Consider the following 17609-nt stretch of genomic DNA (forward strand, 5'->3'; position numbering starts at 1 on the left):
CAAATGAAAAATACATAGTCACTGTAATTACCTTGTTTTGGAGAAAATTAAAAAATACCCCTGACAGCACAACAAAATCCTGTATCTGTAATAGAGAAAGCATTACTCTGTGGTCAGTCAAAAGGACTGACCATCATTTGGTCAAATATCACATTTTCATCAATGTCTTATTAAACAGCTTTTCTTCCCATTGATCTGATATATTATTTGATATTATAATGTTCAAAAGGCTTTTGTACATGGAAAGTATGTTTATGTAATTATAAATCTAATACACACAAATGTTCTAGTCATATAAATATCACAAAACTAAAACTAATACTAACATGTACAAAAACTAACACTAAAATGTACAAATCACCACCAATAATTTAACATATCAACTTCTTTCAAAGACTGTTCTAAAATGGGAAAAATAAATTATCAGAACAAAACTCATTGTTGCACTTTCATTTAACCTAGCATCAAAGTCCTGACACCATCTATTGGCATATATCTTCAGCTCTCACAACAATCAAAAGACACTCAAAGAAAAAAGATATCATTAGAGCCTATCTGGGTTACAGAGTTTTTACTATGGAATGAGTGAGTCTTGGTTGGCACATGGATCTGAGTGAGACTCCATGATTCAAATTTGTGCCAATATTGCCAAAATTTCCCAAGTTTTTTTTTAAGTTTATTTGCCAGACTCATATAGTATATTTTCAATCCTTCCTTTCACATATTTTTATGTTTTTATAACCTGATGCCTTTTTCCTGAAATAATGTATTTGTTAGTATTAACTTATATCACTTCATTAGTAACAAGTTTACTTAGCTCAGTAAATTTAGAAATTAGTTTTTAAAAAAAGTTAGTTTGAAGCTTTTCTTCAAAATCCTTAGGTACTTTTAAATGGAGAGCAATATTAGAGACTAACCAGAAAACAAAATTTCCAGAGGTAGGATAGATGAATACTTTGGGGATAGAACTTAAACATAGATTTATTATTGAGGACATGAGCTCACAATGATAGTTACAATTTAGTAACTTATTTTTCCTAAATGTATTTTCATTTATTTTCTCCACCATATAGATCATATTTTAACCAATCACCTCTATAGTTATATCTTCTTTTATAATTCTATGTTTCATGAACCATGACTCTGTAGTCATCCCATGAACATCACTAACTTTTTTAAGGAAGCTGGCCTGATACGATTTGTTTGGAAAGAAACAAAGTAAACTTAATTTGGTGTCATTACTGGCACTGATTTGTGGTTTCTTTGACTTCCTTTACTCTGAAGAACTTCTTGTCAGACATTATTGATCAGCTTCATGTTGACACCAAATATGGCTGCTTGTTCGCTAATCTACTCTTCTCCATTGACCTGCCTTTCCCTTTTAAACAGGTCTTCAACTGGTCACTAATTCACTTTCTCTCAAGAAAAGGGCTCTGCAATTTTTCTGATACTTTATTTTGAATTACATGGCACTAACTCTATTGCTTGTAAGATACAAGTCATCCACATACAGAAAATTCTATATTTTTTTCTAGTTCCAGTTTAAGAGATTCAGTTCAGTTCAGTTCAGTTCAGTCGCTCAGTCGTGTTTGACTCTTTGCAACCCCATGAATCGCAGCACGCCAGGCCTCCCTGTTCATCACCATCTCCCGGAGTTCACTCAGACTCACGTCCATCGAGTCAGTGATGCCATCCAGCCATCTCATCCTCGGTCGTCCCCTTCTCCTCCTGCCCCCAATCCCTCCCAGCATCAGAGTCTTTTCCAAAGAGTCAACTCTTCGCATGATTAGAGTAGATTTTAAAGTTGCATTGCCACTGAGCTACAGTTAATTGACTTTTTGGTATATGGAAAGAATTATCCCAATGAAATCTTATGGCCCTTATAATAGTAATATCCTAAGTTTTTAATATTCATATCTCCAGGCACACTCGAAATACCCACCAACATGCATAATGCATTAAAGACACACCTGAACTTCCCTCACAATTGGGAAAAAATGTTTTTCAATGTGAAAATAATATATATTTTGCTGCTAAAAAAATAATACTAGATAATCACATAATAAACAAACTTTCCCACCAGATGAAAGTGGGATTTTATTGGCACTCTGATCAAGTAATATATAGGATAAAAATCACATGCTGATCCAATATTTAACGTTAACTATATTAAGGAATCATATTTCAAAAAATTGTCACTGATAACTTACTAATTCTTCTAAATGTGTGTTGCAAACATTATGGCCACATTTATCCAACAGCTACTTATATTTAGGTCCATAGGAAATAATCAGATGAATTTATTAGCTTAACCGCTTATCTTTGCATAAATGTGTTTCTTATTTGTGATTGCTATCCATTTATTGTGTCTCAGCTCTAAATCCACCCTTCACTGCCCTGCTTGTGATGCTGGAGCTGGACCTTGTAAATATTTCTCCCTTTGCTACCTGGCAAAATGTTAAGCTTTGCCAGTAGAGGGTCCTAAAGAGCTGCTGCTGTAGGAAGGGGCTTGTATTCCTATTCTGATGAGTTCCTTCCTTTTCTCCCCTCCAAATTACTGCTAAGTGACTATGCCAAAGCTTTTGACTGTGTGGATCACAATAAACTGTGGAAAATTCTGAAAGAGATGGGAATACCAGACCACCTGACCTACCTCTTGAGAAATCTGTATGCAGGTCAGGAAGCAACAGTTAGAACTGGACATGGAACAACAGACTGGTTCCAAATAGGAAAAGGAGTACGTCAAGGCTGTATATTGTCACCCTGCTTATTTAACTTCTATGCACAGTACATCATGAGAAAGGCTGGACTGGAAGAAACACAAGCTGGAATCAAGATTGCCGGGAGAAATATCAATAACCTCAGATATGCAAATGACACCACCCTTATGACAGAAAGTGAAGAGGAACTCAAAAGCCTCTTGATGAAAGTGAAAGAGGAGAGCGAAAAAGTTCGCCTAAAGCTCAACATTCAGAAAATGAAGATCATGGCATCCGGCCCCATCAATTCATGGAAAATAGATGGGGAAATAGTGGAAATGGTATCAGACTTTATTTTTGGAGGCTTCAGAATCACTGCAGATGGTGACTGCAGCCATGAAATTAAAAGACGCTTACTCCTTGGAAGAAAAGTTATGACCAACCTAGATATTATATTCAAAAGCAGAGACATTATTTTGCAGACTAAGGTCCATCTAGTCAAGGCTATGGTTTTTCCTGTGGTCATGTATGGATGTGAGAGTCGGACTGTGAAGAAGGCTGAGCGCCGAAGAATTGATGCTTTTGTACTGTGGTGTTGGAGAAGACTCTTGAGAGTCCCTTGGACTGCAAGGACGTCCAACCAGTCCATTCTGAAGGAGATCAGCCCTGGGACTTCTTTGGAAGGAATGATGGTAAAGCTGAAACTCCAGTACTTTGGCCACCTCATGAGAAGAGTTGACTCTTTGGAGAAGACTCTGATGCTGGGAGGGATTGGGGGCAGGAGGAGAAGGGGACGACTGAGAATGAGATGGCTGGATGGCATCACGGACTTGATGGACGTTGAGTCTGAGTGAACTCCGGGAGATGGTGATGAACAGGGAGGCCTGGCGTGCTGCGATTCATGGGGTCGCAAAGAGTCGGACCCGACTGAGCGACTGAACTGAACTGAACTGAACTGAAGGGAGTTTCAGAGAAGCTCACCCATAGGCTTTAAAAAGTACTGGTGCAATAAGGCTTGCCACCTTATTCTATGCAGAACCCAGGGACTACTATGTAATGAGTCTGTTGCTGCTGCTGCTAAGTCGCTTCAGTCGTGTCTGACTCTGTTCGACCCCCTAGATGGCAGCCCACCAGGCTCTGCCATCCCTGGGATTCTGTAGGCAAGAACACTGGAGTGGGCTGCCATTTCCTTCTCCAATGCATGAAAGTAAAAAGTGAAAGTGAAGTCACTGAGTCGTGTCCAACCCTCAGCGACCCCATGGACTGCAGCCTACCAGGCTCCTCCATCCATGGGATTTTCCAGGCAAGAGTACTGGAGTGGGGTGCCATTGCCTTCTCCAATGAGTCTGAGTCACTGTCAAAGAATGAGAGACCATGTGAAAGATAACTAAGATATGCTGACAAACAGCTGTCTGTGAGGCCAAGCTAGATCAGCCAGCCAGCAGCCAATCCATCAGTGGACCAGAGATGCATAAGCTGAGTTATATCGAGCTGGTTCAGATCTCCCAGCAGACCTACAGAATATAAATTGGGTGCTGTTTTAAAATACTAAGTTTCGGCATGATTTATTACCTAGCTGGCTTCCCTGGTGGGTCAATTGTGAAACGTATTACTTTATTTCCCAAAAGGAGAAAGGGGGACTCAAAGTCAGTGTTTCTGGTTAGAAACAGAGAATCATCAGAATGATATCCATGAATGTTGGAAGGCTCTTGTGGTGGAAACCTCTGGAAATATAGATTTGTCTAACCTGCCTAACTCAGACCAGCCAAATCTTTTGTAGGTCATGAAAACATCCGTCAAATATAAGAAGTATTAGGTTGTCTTTTTATAAAAAAATTATTTGATCTATTGAGGCCAGTAAAAATAGTTAATTATGAGAAGTTTATGTGTGGTCATTAATGCAATTTAAAATGTTCTCTAATGGTAATTGAATTTGTAAGTGAATTTCATAGAATTCCTAAACACAATGGCTATTATAGAACACAGTATTTTAATGCCAATTATGTGGCAGAATTTTAACATGTAATTAAATTTCAGAAGGCTTTATAAAAGTAGTATAGGATTCTTTAATCATTTTAGGGTCCTCTTCTAATGTTAAAAGTTCCACTTAACTGCACCATAATCCTATAAACACAACACAATAAATCTGAATTTCTCCTTATAAACTTACTTCTTTTCCTATGGATTGTTGTTTCAGTAAGTCCACCATCTAACTAAAGCACATGCTATAAACATGGAAGTCACTGTCTATGCCTTTTGCTCCACCAGAATCTTCCTAACCATTTCTTGAGTGTGCCTTCTTTCCATCCCCACCATCAAATACCTCAAGCATTCAGAATACTCCGTTTTCTTTCTCCTTTTGATTACTCATCTTTATTGGCTGCTGTTTGATTTCTGCTGTCTAGTTATCCCTTCAATGTTATTCCCACATTCTCCATGTGGTGGTGCTCTTTTCCACACAGCCCTTACCTATCATCCTATCCCCTTTCCTCCCTTTCACCTTTAGACACACCCTCAGGTCAGTTCTGTTCTCAGAAAAGAGTGTGTACATGTCCTCTAGCATCTATGATACTCTGAGTTCTTGACCTTCTATCAATATTTCCATTCTCTCTCTTTGCCTTAAAATTAAATTTTGGCATTCTTTGGGGCTCTATCTTCAGACTACTATTCTTCACTCTAATAAACTATGTATTTATTAAAGCATCTTACCAGTATATAACTATACAAAGAAAGATCTGAGAGGTTTTCATTAAAAGCCCATATAGCATATGCTTGATATAATTATGTTTTTGATGACCACAACTTCAAAGAAAAAAATTTCTAAGGTCTATAAGACATTTTATTTTCCATTATAAATCGACAGATTCTTCACTTTTGTGCAAAGGAAAATGCTTTAAAATAAAGACATAATATTCAAATTCATTACAGATTTCATGCTGTTGACGTTCTGTAAAAATGAAATTGGAAGTTTTATAGCGATTAAACAAATGGGCTTTGCAATCAAAAGTTCTGAGGATAAAGGGGTTTTCGACTAGCCAGCTGTGGCAGATTTCTTAATCTGTATACTTTTTCTTGCTCACTTCACCTATATATAAAATAGAAAAAACATCTGTCTAGGTTTCTAGTAAAAATTGAAATGAAATGACATACTTAATGTTTATCACAACTTCTAGCACCTGATAAGCGCTCAGTCAATAGTTCCTGAAGCAATAATTTAGCCTGTGTCTTCTCTTTCTCTACCTCCAAAGATCTCTCCTACTTGACTCAGAAAAAATGGCATCCAAAAATGGGTGGAAGACTTAAATAGATATTTCTCTAAAAAAGACATACAGATGACCAAGAAGCATATGAAAAGATGTTCAACATTACTAATTATTAGAGAAATGAAAATCAAACTACAGTGAGGTATCACCTCACATGAGTCAGAATGGCCATCATCAAAACATCTGCAAACAACAAATGCTGGAGAGGATGTAGAAAGGGTATACACCATTGGTGGAAATGTAAATTGATATAGCCACTGTGGAGAACAAAGTGGAGTTTCCTTAAAAAACTAACTATGGAAATATCATATGACCCAGGAATCCTACTACTGGGCATGTACCTGAGAAAACCATAACGTGTACCCCAGTGTTCATTGTAGCACTATTTTCAATAGCCAGGACATGGAAGCAACCTAGATGTCCAGTGAAGTGACAGATGAATGACAAAAGAAGTTGTGGTACATATATAGAATGGAGTATTACTCAGTCATAAAAAGAATGAAATTGAGTCAGCTGTAATGATGTGGATGAATCTAGAGACTGTTACACAGAGAAAAGTCAGTCAGAAAGAGAAAAAAGAAATATTGTATATTAATGCATATATATACAGAATCTATTGATAGAAAAAATGCTACTGATAGATCTGTTTGCCAGGCAGGAATAATGGTGCAAACATAAAGAACAAACTTGTGGACTTAGAGGTGGAAGAAGAGGGTGGGATGAATTGAGAGAGTAGCATTGACATATATATTCGACCATGTGAAAACAGCGACGGGGAAGCTGCCATATTATAGCACAGGGATCTCAGCTTTAGAGGGGTGGGGACGAGGTGGGTGGTGGAAGAGAGGCTCAAGAGGGAGTTGATATATGTCTGTCTATGGCTGATTGACATTGTTGTACAGCACAAACGTTGTAAAGCAATCATATTCCAATTTAAAAAAAAAACTTGGGAAATACTTAATGGCATCGAGATCTCTAAGAAGGTTTTGCTATTCTTTGGAAATATAACAGTATAAACTTTAAAATACAATGTTTAGAGCCCTTTTGTACAACCACCACTGGTCATCATTAAAGCAAGTTAGGAGAAAAAGAAATGTGAATTAAGATTTCTCATGTGAATTTCTCATCAGAAGTGGAGACACATAGAGCAAAATTTAAGTTATTCACTTTATATAACGGGGAAGAGCTGAAAAAATACCTATACCATTTTTCAACTCTTAAAACAGGCCCAATTCCAAAAGGGATAAAAGTTACAGAGTGACCAGATTAGTATCGTAGTACAGATGGAAAGGAAGGGGGATTCTGCTCCTCAAGAGAGGTTATTACATACATCTGTGTGATGATCACTCATGTATTTTTTTTAAATATGCACCACAGAGTCTCTAAGCTCTCTGCTTGTCTCTTTCACCTTCCCTTAGTTCATCTATGTTTTTAAAAGGGTCAGTACAATAAATTTCTTGAAAAGAATGATCTTTAGTGATGGAGGTAACCCCCTCATGTATCTGAATATGAGATTTATGGGCACTCAGGTCCCTTTTTCATTACCCATCCAAGGTCCCTCCATTTCAATTACAGTTGTTCACATCCTGTTTCAAGAGACACCCTACAGAGCTGATCACATGCAGGAGAGTCTGTTTCAAAGTCTTTTATTTATTAGAAAAATTCTCTTTCAGAGTCCTGGAATTAGAGAGAAGACCCCAGGTCCCCATGACCACAATAAATGTGCTAGTCTTCCTCGGAACTCAGCCTTCCTCATTCCTAGCCTTCCTCATTCTTTTCACCAATTCATCATTTCTTCCAATTTAAAAATCAGAAAGACATTTCAAATCTTGATGTTTCAAAAGAATCATGACCACATTTCTTATTAATGCAATTTCATATGAATTTTAGAATTTCATTTTTTTTCCAGTGTGGTAAACCCTACTTTGTGTGTCTGCTCTTGCTATTCACAAACACTGGCTTTCCTTTTGTGTTGTAATTTTTCAAATACTTTTACATCATTTTTATCTAGCCTAAGTAGAGTGATTAGAACAGTCAAAAATTGATGGCCCACAGGTCAGATTCAGCCTATAAACACATTCTGCTTGATCCTTAAAATTTTTTAAAATCCTTTTGAGTTCATTACCAGCATTTAAAAGTCAGAATTTTATGTTAAATCTGTATTTCCTGATTCTCGTGAAGTACTGGAAGTTATCCCAGTACTGGTAATCCTTTGTACTTGAGAACAATTGGCTGAAACTCTCTTAGCATGGGCTTGTTTTATACTCCAGTCTCCACCACCCCTGATGTTTTTCTCCAAGCTTTATTCATCCCTTTACATTATTTCTTGACCTTTTTCAATACTTGCATTTGTGCACACACTGCCTATGTTAACAGACACAAATGCAAAGAGTATATTTCATATCCAAGGTATGAAACTTTTTCTCAAATTTTTCTCATCTTTTACTTCTCAACAAATATTACCTGCTCTAAATCAAATCAGTACTACGTAAAGAGTACTTCCAAAGTTTTAGTTTTACTAGAGCACTTCTTTAAAAACTCCAGCTTCAGCCCAAACTGAGGTTTAGACATAACTCGATGTGCCCAGATGTCTTCCCTGTTGGCTCAGCAATAAGGAATACACTTGCAATACAGGAGATTTGGGTTCCATCCCTAGATGGGGAAGATACCCTGGATGGGGAAATGGCAACCCACTCCAGTATTCTTGCCTAGAAAAATCCCATGGGCAGAGGAGACTGGTGGGCTACAGTCATGGAGTGGCAAAGAGTTGGATACAACTGAGGACGTGTGCCCAAGGATACGAAGAGATAGTCAGGGTAGAAATTTTCCAGGATTCTTACTACATGAGAATCTAGGAAGAGACATCTGGAGGAGAAAAACTCATTCTAAGGGCAAGTGAAAGTGAAAAAGTGAAAGTTAGTCACTCATTGGTGTCCAGCTCTTAGACACTCCATGAACTGTAGCCAGCCAGGCTCCTCTGTCCATGGAATTCTCCAGGCCAGAATACTGGCGTGGATAGCCACTCCCTTCTCCAGGGGATCTTCCCAACCCAAAATCCAACCCAGGTTTCCTGCATTACAGGCAGATTCTTTACCATCTGAACCACCAGAAAAGCTCTTCACTTTCACCCTGGACCCCCAGAAAGGACTGAAGGTACAGTGAGGAAGTGATCCAAAGGGAATAGCTAAATCAGTGCAGTATTGGCCCCAAGCCCCACTCACTTTTGTCTGAGTCCTACACAGGGAGAGGAACAGCAGTAGAAATCACAGAGCTAGTTGTTTAAAACTTCTGTAGGACAACAGGGCACATATATCACTGCTCTGCTGATCCTCTGCCAGAGAGCAGCCCCAGACAATCATTACCTTCGGTCAGTCAACTGAAATATTCTCAATGAGTAAACAATTTAATGTAAAGTATGAAAATATAAATCAGATGAATAGTTGGATAATCTTAAGAAGGATAAAGGACCTTTCTAAACACAATGAGAAAATGGAGGAATGACCTAACTGACGATCACAACTTTTGGAACTTCTGCATGGCAAAACATTTCAAACTAAAATGGAAATCTATTTGCAATACAGATGATGAAATTATCCCTAATATAAAAGGTGATCTTATAAACTTGTACAAACCAGTAAGAAAGATAATGGAAAACTGGACAAAACACACAATTCATTAAAGATACTCTTAATGTCTGGAAGTACATGCACAAATATTTTATCATATATTACTTGAAAATATGTAAAAACTAAATATGAGATATCTTTTCTCACTCTCATATCAGAAAGATAAGAAATGGCAGCCAAGAGCCAACTAATTGGAAAAGACACTAATGCTGGGGAAGATTGAAGACAAAAGGAGAAGAGGACAGCAGATGATGAGAAGGTTAGATAGTATCACTGATTCAGTGGACATGAATTTGAACAAACTCTGGGATATAGTGAAGGACAAGGAACCCTGTAGTGCTGAAGTCCATGAGGTCGCAGATTCGGACATGACTGAGTGACTGAACAACAACAAAGCACTTTAATATATTCTATGGAATATTTCCATATTTCCATAGGTTGGGTGTTTGTGTATTACATTTTTAATAAAATACATATATAAAAAAGTAAAAGAAAAATGGCAATGCTCTTATAAACTACTGTATAGAAAAATTGTCACAAATTTTCTGGAAGTTACTTTGACAGGCATCAAAGTGTTAATTTTCATATCCTTAATTTGGCAACTTCTCTTCTAAAAATGTGTATTTACAAAAAACTAAAGATTTGAGCAAAGATATATACACAAAGATGTTATTAGAATATTGTGACTTTTAATAGCAGAGAACTTAAATAAAAGAAAAAATAAATTCTTTGTGATAAGGAAGTAATTTCACATCCATATAGTAGATTATACCAGCTCTTTAAAAAAAAAATTGTTATTTGAGGAAATTTGTGGACAGAGGGGAAAGTGCAGAATAGCTAATTAGTATAAAATATATGATGAAATGTAATCCACTGGAGGAGGGAATGGCAAACCGCCCCAGTATACTTGCCATGAGAACACCATGAACTGCACAAATGGCTAACAAACAAATGAAAAGATGCTCAACATCACTCATTATCAGAGAAATGCAAATCAAAACCACAATAAGGTACCATCTCATGCCAGTCAGAATGGCTGCTGTCAAAAAGTCTGCAAACAATAAATGCTGGAGAGGGTGTGAAGAAAAGGGAACCCTCTTATACTGTTGGTGGGAATGCAAACTAGTACAGCCACTATGGAGAACAGTGTGGAGATTCCTTAAAAAACTGGAAATAGAACTGCCATATGACCCAGCAATTGCACTGCTGGGCATACACACTGAGGAAACCAGAACTGAAAGAGACACATGTACCCCAATGTTCACCACAACACTGTTTACAACAGCTAGGACATGGAAGCAATCTAGCTGTCCATTAACAGACGAATGGCTAAGAAAGCTGTGGTACATATACACAATGGAATATGACTCAGCTATTAAAAAGAATGCATTTGAATCAGTTCTAATGAGGTGGATGAAACTGGAGCCTATTATACAGAGCAAAGTAAGTCAGAAAGAAAAACATCAATACAGTATATTAACGCGTATATATGGAATTTAGAAAGATGGTAATGATGACCCTATACACGAGACAGCAAAAGAGACACAGATATAAAGAACAGACTTTTGGACTCTGTGGGAGAAGGCAAGTGTGGGATGATTTGAGAGAATAATATAGAAACATGTATATTATCATATGTGAAATAGATCACCAGTCCAGGTTTGATGCATGAGGCAGGGTGCTCAGGGTCGGAGCACTGGGATGACCCTGAGGGATGGGATGGGGAGGGAGGTGAGAGGGAGGGTCAGGATGGGGAACATATGTACACCCATGGCTGATTCATGTGAATGTGTGTCAAAGTAAAGTAAAGGGATTGTAAAGTAATTAGCCTCCAATTAAAATTTTAAAAAGAAAAAAATATATATGACACTGAAAGATGAGTCTCCCAGTTTGGAAGGTGTCCAATATGCTATTTGGGAAGAGTGGAGGACAACTACTAATAGCTCCAGAAAAAAAATGAAGTGGCTGGGCCAAAGTGCAAATGATTCATCATCAGGTAAGATGATGATGAAAGTAAAATCCAATGCTCTAAAGAACAGTACTGCATAAGAACGTGGAATGTTAGGTCCATGTATCAAGGTAAATTGGATGTGGTCACTCAGGAGATAGCAAGAGTAAACACTGACATCTTAGGAATCAGTGAACAAAAATGGACAGGAATGCATGAATCTAATTCAAATGACCATTATATTTACTACTGTGGGCAAGAATCCCATGGAAGAAATGGAGTAGCTCTTATAGTCAACAAAAGAGTCTGAAACGAATTACTTAAGTGCACCTCAGAAATGACAGAATGATGTTGGTTCATTTCCAAGGCAAACCATTCAACATCACAGCAATTCAAGTCTATGCCACAACCACTGATGTTGAAGAATCTGAAGTCAATCAGTTCTATGAAGACCACCAGAAGACCTCCTAGAACACCAAAAAAAAAAAAAAAAAGTCCTATTCATCATAATGGATTGTAATGCAAAAATAGGAAGTCAAGAAATACTTGGAGTAATAGGCAAGTTTGGCCTCAGAGTACAAAATGAAGCAGGGCAAAGGCTAACAGGATTCTGCCAGGAGAATGCACTGGTCAAAGCAAATACCCTTCACCAGCAACACAAAAAACAACTTTACACATGGACATCACCAAATGGTTAATACCCAAATCAGATTACATTCTCTGTAGCTGAAGATGGAACAGCAGTATACAGTCAGCAAAAACAAGATCTGGACCTGACTGTGGCTCAGATTATCAGCTTCTCATAGCAAAATTCAGGCTTAAACTAAAGAAATCAGAGAAAATAACTGGGCCAGCCAAGTACAACTTAAATCTAATCCCCTATGAATATACAGCAGAGGTGACAAATAGATTCAAGGGATCAGATTTAGTAAACAGTATCCCTGAAGAACTATGGACAGAGGTCTGTAATATAATACATCCTGAAGAAAAAGCAAAAAAAAAAAAAAAAGGCAAAGTGATTATCTGAGAAAGCTTTACAAAAAGCTGAAGAAAGAAGAAAAGTAAAAGGCAAGGAATAAAGGGAAAAGTACAGCCAACAAACTGCAGAGTTCCAGAGAATAGCAAGGAAAGACAAGAAAGCCTTCTTCAATGAACAATGCAAAGAAATAGAGGAAAACAACAGAAGGGGAAAGACAAGAGATCTCTTTAAAAAAAAAAAAACGGAAATACCAAACGAGCATTTGAGCCTATCCAAAGATGGGCACAATAAAGGACAGAAATGGTAAATGCCCAATAGAAGCAGAAGAAATCAAGAAAAGATGGAAATAATATATAGAAAAACTGTACCAAAAAAAAAATCTTAATGATCCAGATAACCACAATAGTCACTCACCCAGAACAAGACATTCTGGATTGTGAAGTCAAGTGGCTCTTAGAAAGCACTGCTGTCAATTAAGCTAGTGGAGGCATGAAATTCCAGCAGAGCTATTTAAAATCCTAAAAGTCAGTGCTACACTTAATATGTCAGCAAATCTGGAAAACCCAGTAGTGGCCACAGGACTGGAAAAGGTCAATCCTCATCCCACAATTCCCAAGAAGGGCAGTACTAAAGAATATTCAAACCACTGGACAACTGCACGCATCTCCCATGCTAGTAAGGTTATGCTCAAAATTCTGCATGCTAGGCTTCAGCATTATGTGAACCAAAAACCTCCAGATGTCCAAACAGGGTTTAGAAAAGGCAGAAGAACCAGAGAGGAAATTGTCAACATTCGCTGGATCATGTTGACATGGAACAGAAAACAAAGGAACTCCAGAAAAACATCTACATTTGTTTCATTGACTACGCTAAAGCTTTTGACTGTGTACATCAGAGCACACTGTGGAAAAATCTTAGAGATGGGAATACCAGACCATCTTACCTGTCTCCAGAGAAAAGTGTATGTGGGTCAAGAAGCAACAGTTAGAACCCTGTATGGAACAACTGACTGGTTCAGGACTGAGAAAGGAGTATGACAATGCTGTTTATTGTCACCCTGTTTATTTAACTTATACGCTGAGCACATCATGAGAAATGCTGGGCTGGATGAGTTACAAGCTGGAATCAAAATTTCCGGCAGAAACATTAACAACCTTAGATATGCAGATGATATCACTCTAGTGGCAGAAAGCCAAGAGAAACTAAAGAACTCTTGATGAGGGAGAAGGAGAAGAGTGAAAAGGCTGGCTTAAGACTAAAGATTAAAAAACTAAGATTATGGCATCCAGCCCTATCACTTCATGGCAAATAGAAGGGGAAAAGGTAGAAGCAGTGACAGATTTCCTCTTCTTGGACTCTAAAATCTCTGCAGATGGTGACTGTAGCCATGAAATTAGAAGACAATTGCTTCTTGGCAGGAAAGCTATGACAAAACTCCACAGTGTGTTAAAAAGCAAAGATACCACTTTGCTGACAAAGGTCCATATAGTCAAGGCTACGGTCTTTCAAGTAGTCATGTACAGTTGTGAGAACTGGACCATAAAGAAGGCAGAGCCCCAAAGAATTGATGCTTTCAAACTGGTGCTGGAGACTTGATAGTCCCTTGAACAGCAAGGAGATCAGACTGGTTAATCTTAAAGGAAATCAACCCTGAATACTCATTGGAAGGACTGACACTGAAGCTTAAGCTCCAACACTTTGGTTACAGCCAACATTGGAAACAGCCAACTGTGTTGGTTGCGAAAAGCTGGTTTCCAGCTGACTCATTGGAAAATATCCTGATGCTGGGAAAGATTGAAGGCAGGAGAGGAGAGTGAGAGAGGATGAGATGTCTGGATGGCATCACCAGTGCAATGGACATGAACTTGGACAAACTCTGGGAGGTGGTGAGGGGCAGGAAGGCTTGGCGTGCTATAGTCCATGGAGTCAGGAAGAGTCGGACATGACTGGGCAACTGAATAACAACAACAACACTATGCCAGCTTTTGTTGTATGCAGAACTTTTTTTTTTTTTTAAAGAAAGAGAATCTGCATGAGAAATATCCACCAAAATGCTGACAGTGCTCATGTGGTTTTGGGATATGATATATTTTTTGTCTTTAGTTATTTCTAAGTCAGTTCCAAATTTTATGAGGTACATTTGTTACTAAGCTGAAAATCAAATTTTATTTTAAATGTTGATCAAATAAGCTAATGATTGAGGAAGTGTAGAGCCTAGTTCCAGATTTACATGAAAAGTAAAAATTAAAAATTGGGTGGGGCCAGGCAGGAGATTAGCAGCAGTGAGGTCCTTAGCACAAGTGGTAGCCTTTGAGTCATCCAGCAGACATAATAGAAACCTGTAGCAAACATAAAAATTCTCAGCAGAAATGGTGACCACCAGGAGCCTTGGTCAGAACAATGGCAAGAAGAGGACCAGAAGAAAAATAGCCAGAATCAAGCAGATGTCCTTCGGTAGCACAATAAATTTAATCATGAACAAATAGATCGATGCCTTGGACACTTCCAGAAAAGTTTACAGCAGATTCTACAAAGAGATGGGATCTTACATTAACAGGTAGACCCCAGAGCCTTCAAATTATAGATAATTTCTATAAAAGTGACCTCATAGGCGGTCCTAAGATGGCAGAGGAATAGGACAGGGAGACCACTTTCTCCCCCACAAATTCATCGGAAGAACATTTGAACGTCGAGCAAATGCCACAAAACAACTTCCGAATGCTGGCAGAGGACATCAGGCGCCCAGAAAGGCAGCCCATTGTCTTCAAAAGGAGACAGGACAAAATACAAAAGATAAAAAGGAGACAAAACAGGTAGGAATGGAGATCCGTCCCAGGGAGTCTTAAAAAAGAGAGACGTTTCCAACCACCAGGAAACACTCTCTCAGGCACGTCTGTGGTGAGCCGAATCTCAGAGGGCAAAATAGCCGAGAGGAAAAATAAATAAATAATTTAAACCCACAGATTAGATGCCTAACAGCAACTCCCAGTGGAGCAGCAGCCCAGAGGCTCGCACCCCCCACTTAGCAAGCAGGGGCTGGACAGGGAGGCGCGGGCTGCATTGCTTAGGTAAGGACCAAGCTTGAATGCCCCGAGGGCAATCTGAGGGAACTGGCTTGAGATAGCAACCCAGACTGTGGGACAGCTATCCCTCGAAAAGCCCTAACCTAAGACAACGCCAGGCCCACTCACAGAACAAAGAACTGAGAAGAGCTAGCGGGCTGTGGACTGGCCCATCCCCCACTGGAGACAGACAGGCTAGGGCAGCCAGAGCCAGAAGCGGGCAATTGCGGCCCCAGAGAGGCATCCTATACCAAACTGCAAGCAGACTTTGTTGCTAACCAAGACTTCTTGGGATTCTGGACAGTCAACATCTGCCAGGAGGGTCGCAGCCAGAGATCAGCTCCCCAGAAGAGACATATGGCACATCTGAGAAGGCATGCCTGTTGTACACCCAGAAAACTGAGCGGCTAGGACAGGGGAGGCAATAAGTTGCAGCCTTCAACTGGGGGCGACTGCACTCGCCAAGCACCTGGTCACCTGAGCTGCTCGGACCTGAGACGGGCACAAAACGCAGGCCCAACCAAGTCTGTGCCTTTGTGGAGCACCAGAAAACCCGAACCTGAGCAGCTTAGACCTGGGAAGTTCATGCAACCCAGAGCTTGCTTCAGACAGTTCCCAGCAGAGAAACCCAAAGCCTGAACAGTGTAGACTGGGAAAGCACACAAGCCATGAGCAGGGGCAAACCCAGTGTGGCTGAATTATTGTGAGCACATGCCAGTGATATTTGTTTGCAGTGTTCCTCCCTCCCCACAGCATGACTGAACAAGTGAGCCTAAAGAAAGGGATCACCACCGCCCTCTTTGTGTCAGGGCGGAAATTAGACACTGAAGAGACCAGCAAACAGAAGAAGCTAAAATAAACAGAGGGAAACGCTTTGGAAGTGACAGGTACAATAGATTAAAACCCTGTAGTTAGCACCAACTACATAGGAAGGGGCCTATAGACCTTGAGAAGTAAAAGCCAGACCAAGGAACTATCTGAAAATGAACTGACCCCACACTGCCCATTACAGTTCCAGAAAAAGTTCTAGATATATTTTTACTATTATCATTTTTTAATTAAAAATTTTAAGTCTCCTATTACTCCTATAATTTTCATTTTTATAACCTACTATTATATTGCCAAAAAAAGACCCTATTTTTAAAGCAAACTTCATATATATATATATATATATATATTATAATTTTTGTGACTTTTTTTTAATATTGTATTTTTGAGAATCTAACCTCTACTCTAGATTCTTAACCTTTGCTTTTTGGTATTTGTTATCAACTTTGTACCTTTAAGAACCCAATCTTCAGTACCCATTTTTACTTGGGAGCGAGTTCACTGGCCTGATTGCTCTCTCCCCCTTTTGACTCTCCTTTTTCTCCACCAGATCGCCTCTATCTCCCCCTCCCCCGTTTCTTCTCTACCCAACTCTGTGAATCTCTTTGGGTGTTCTGGGCTGTGGAAACACTTAGGGAACTGATTACTGGCTGGATCTGTCTCTCCTTTTGATTCCCCCCTTTATCCTCCTGGCCACCTCTGTCTCCTTCCTCCCTCTTCTCTTTTCTGTGTAACTCCAGGAACATCTCTGAGGGATCCAGACTGTGGAGAGCACATAGGGAAGTGATTACTGGCTAGCTTGCTCTCTCCTCTTTTGATTCCCCATCTTCTCCTCCTGGTCACCTCTATCTTCCTCCTCTCTCTTCTCTTCTCCATGTAACTCTGTGTACCTCTCTGGGTGTCCCTCACTGTGGAGAAACTTTTCATTAACATAGATGTTTTATCAGCGGTGCTGTATAGATGGAGAAGTCTTGAGGCTACTATAAGAATAAGACTGAAAACCAGAGGCAGGAGTTTTAACTCGAAATCCTGAGAACACCAGAGTACTTCTGAATCCAGGGAATATTAATAGATAGGAGCTCATCAAATGCCTCCATACCTACACTGAAACCAAGCACCACCCAAGGGCCAACAAGTTCCAGAGCAAGACATACCATGCAAATTCTCCAGCAACACAGGAACATAGCCTTGAGCTTCAATATAC

Source organism: Oryx dammah, unplaced genomic scaffold, assembly GCF_014754425.2.
Source record: "Oryx dammah isolate SB20612 unplaced genomic scaffold, SCBI_Odam_1.1 HiC_scaffold_2, whole genome shotgun sequence".
NCBI classification, from domain to species: Eukaryota; Metazoa; Chordata; class Mammalia; order Artiodactyla; family Bovidae; genus Oryx; species Oryx dammah.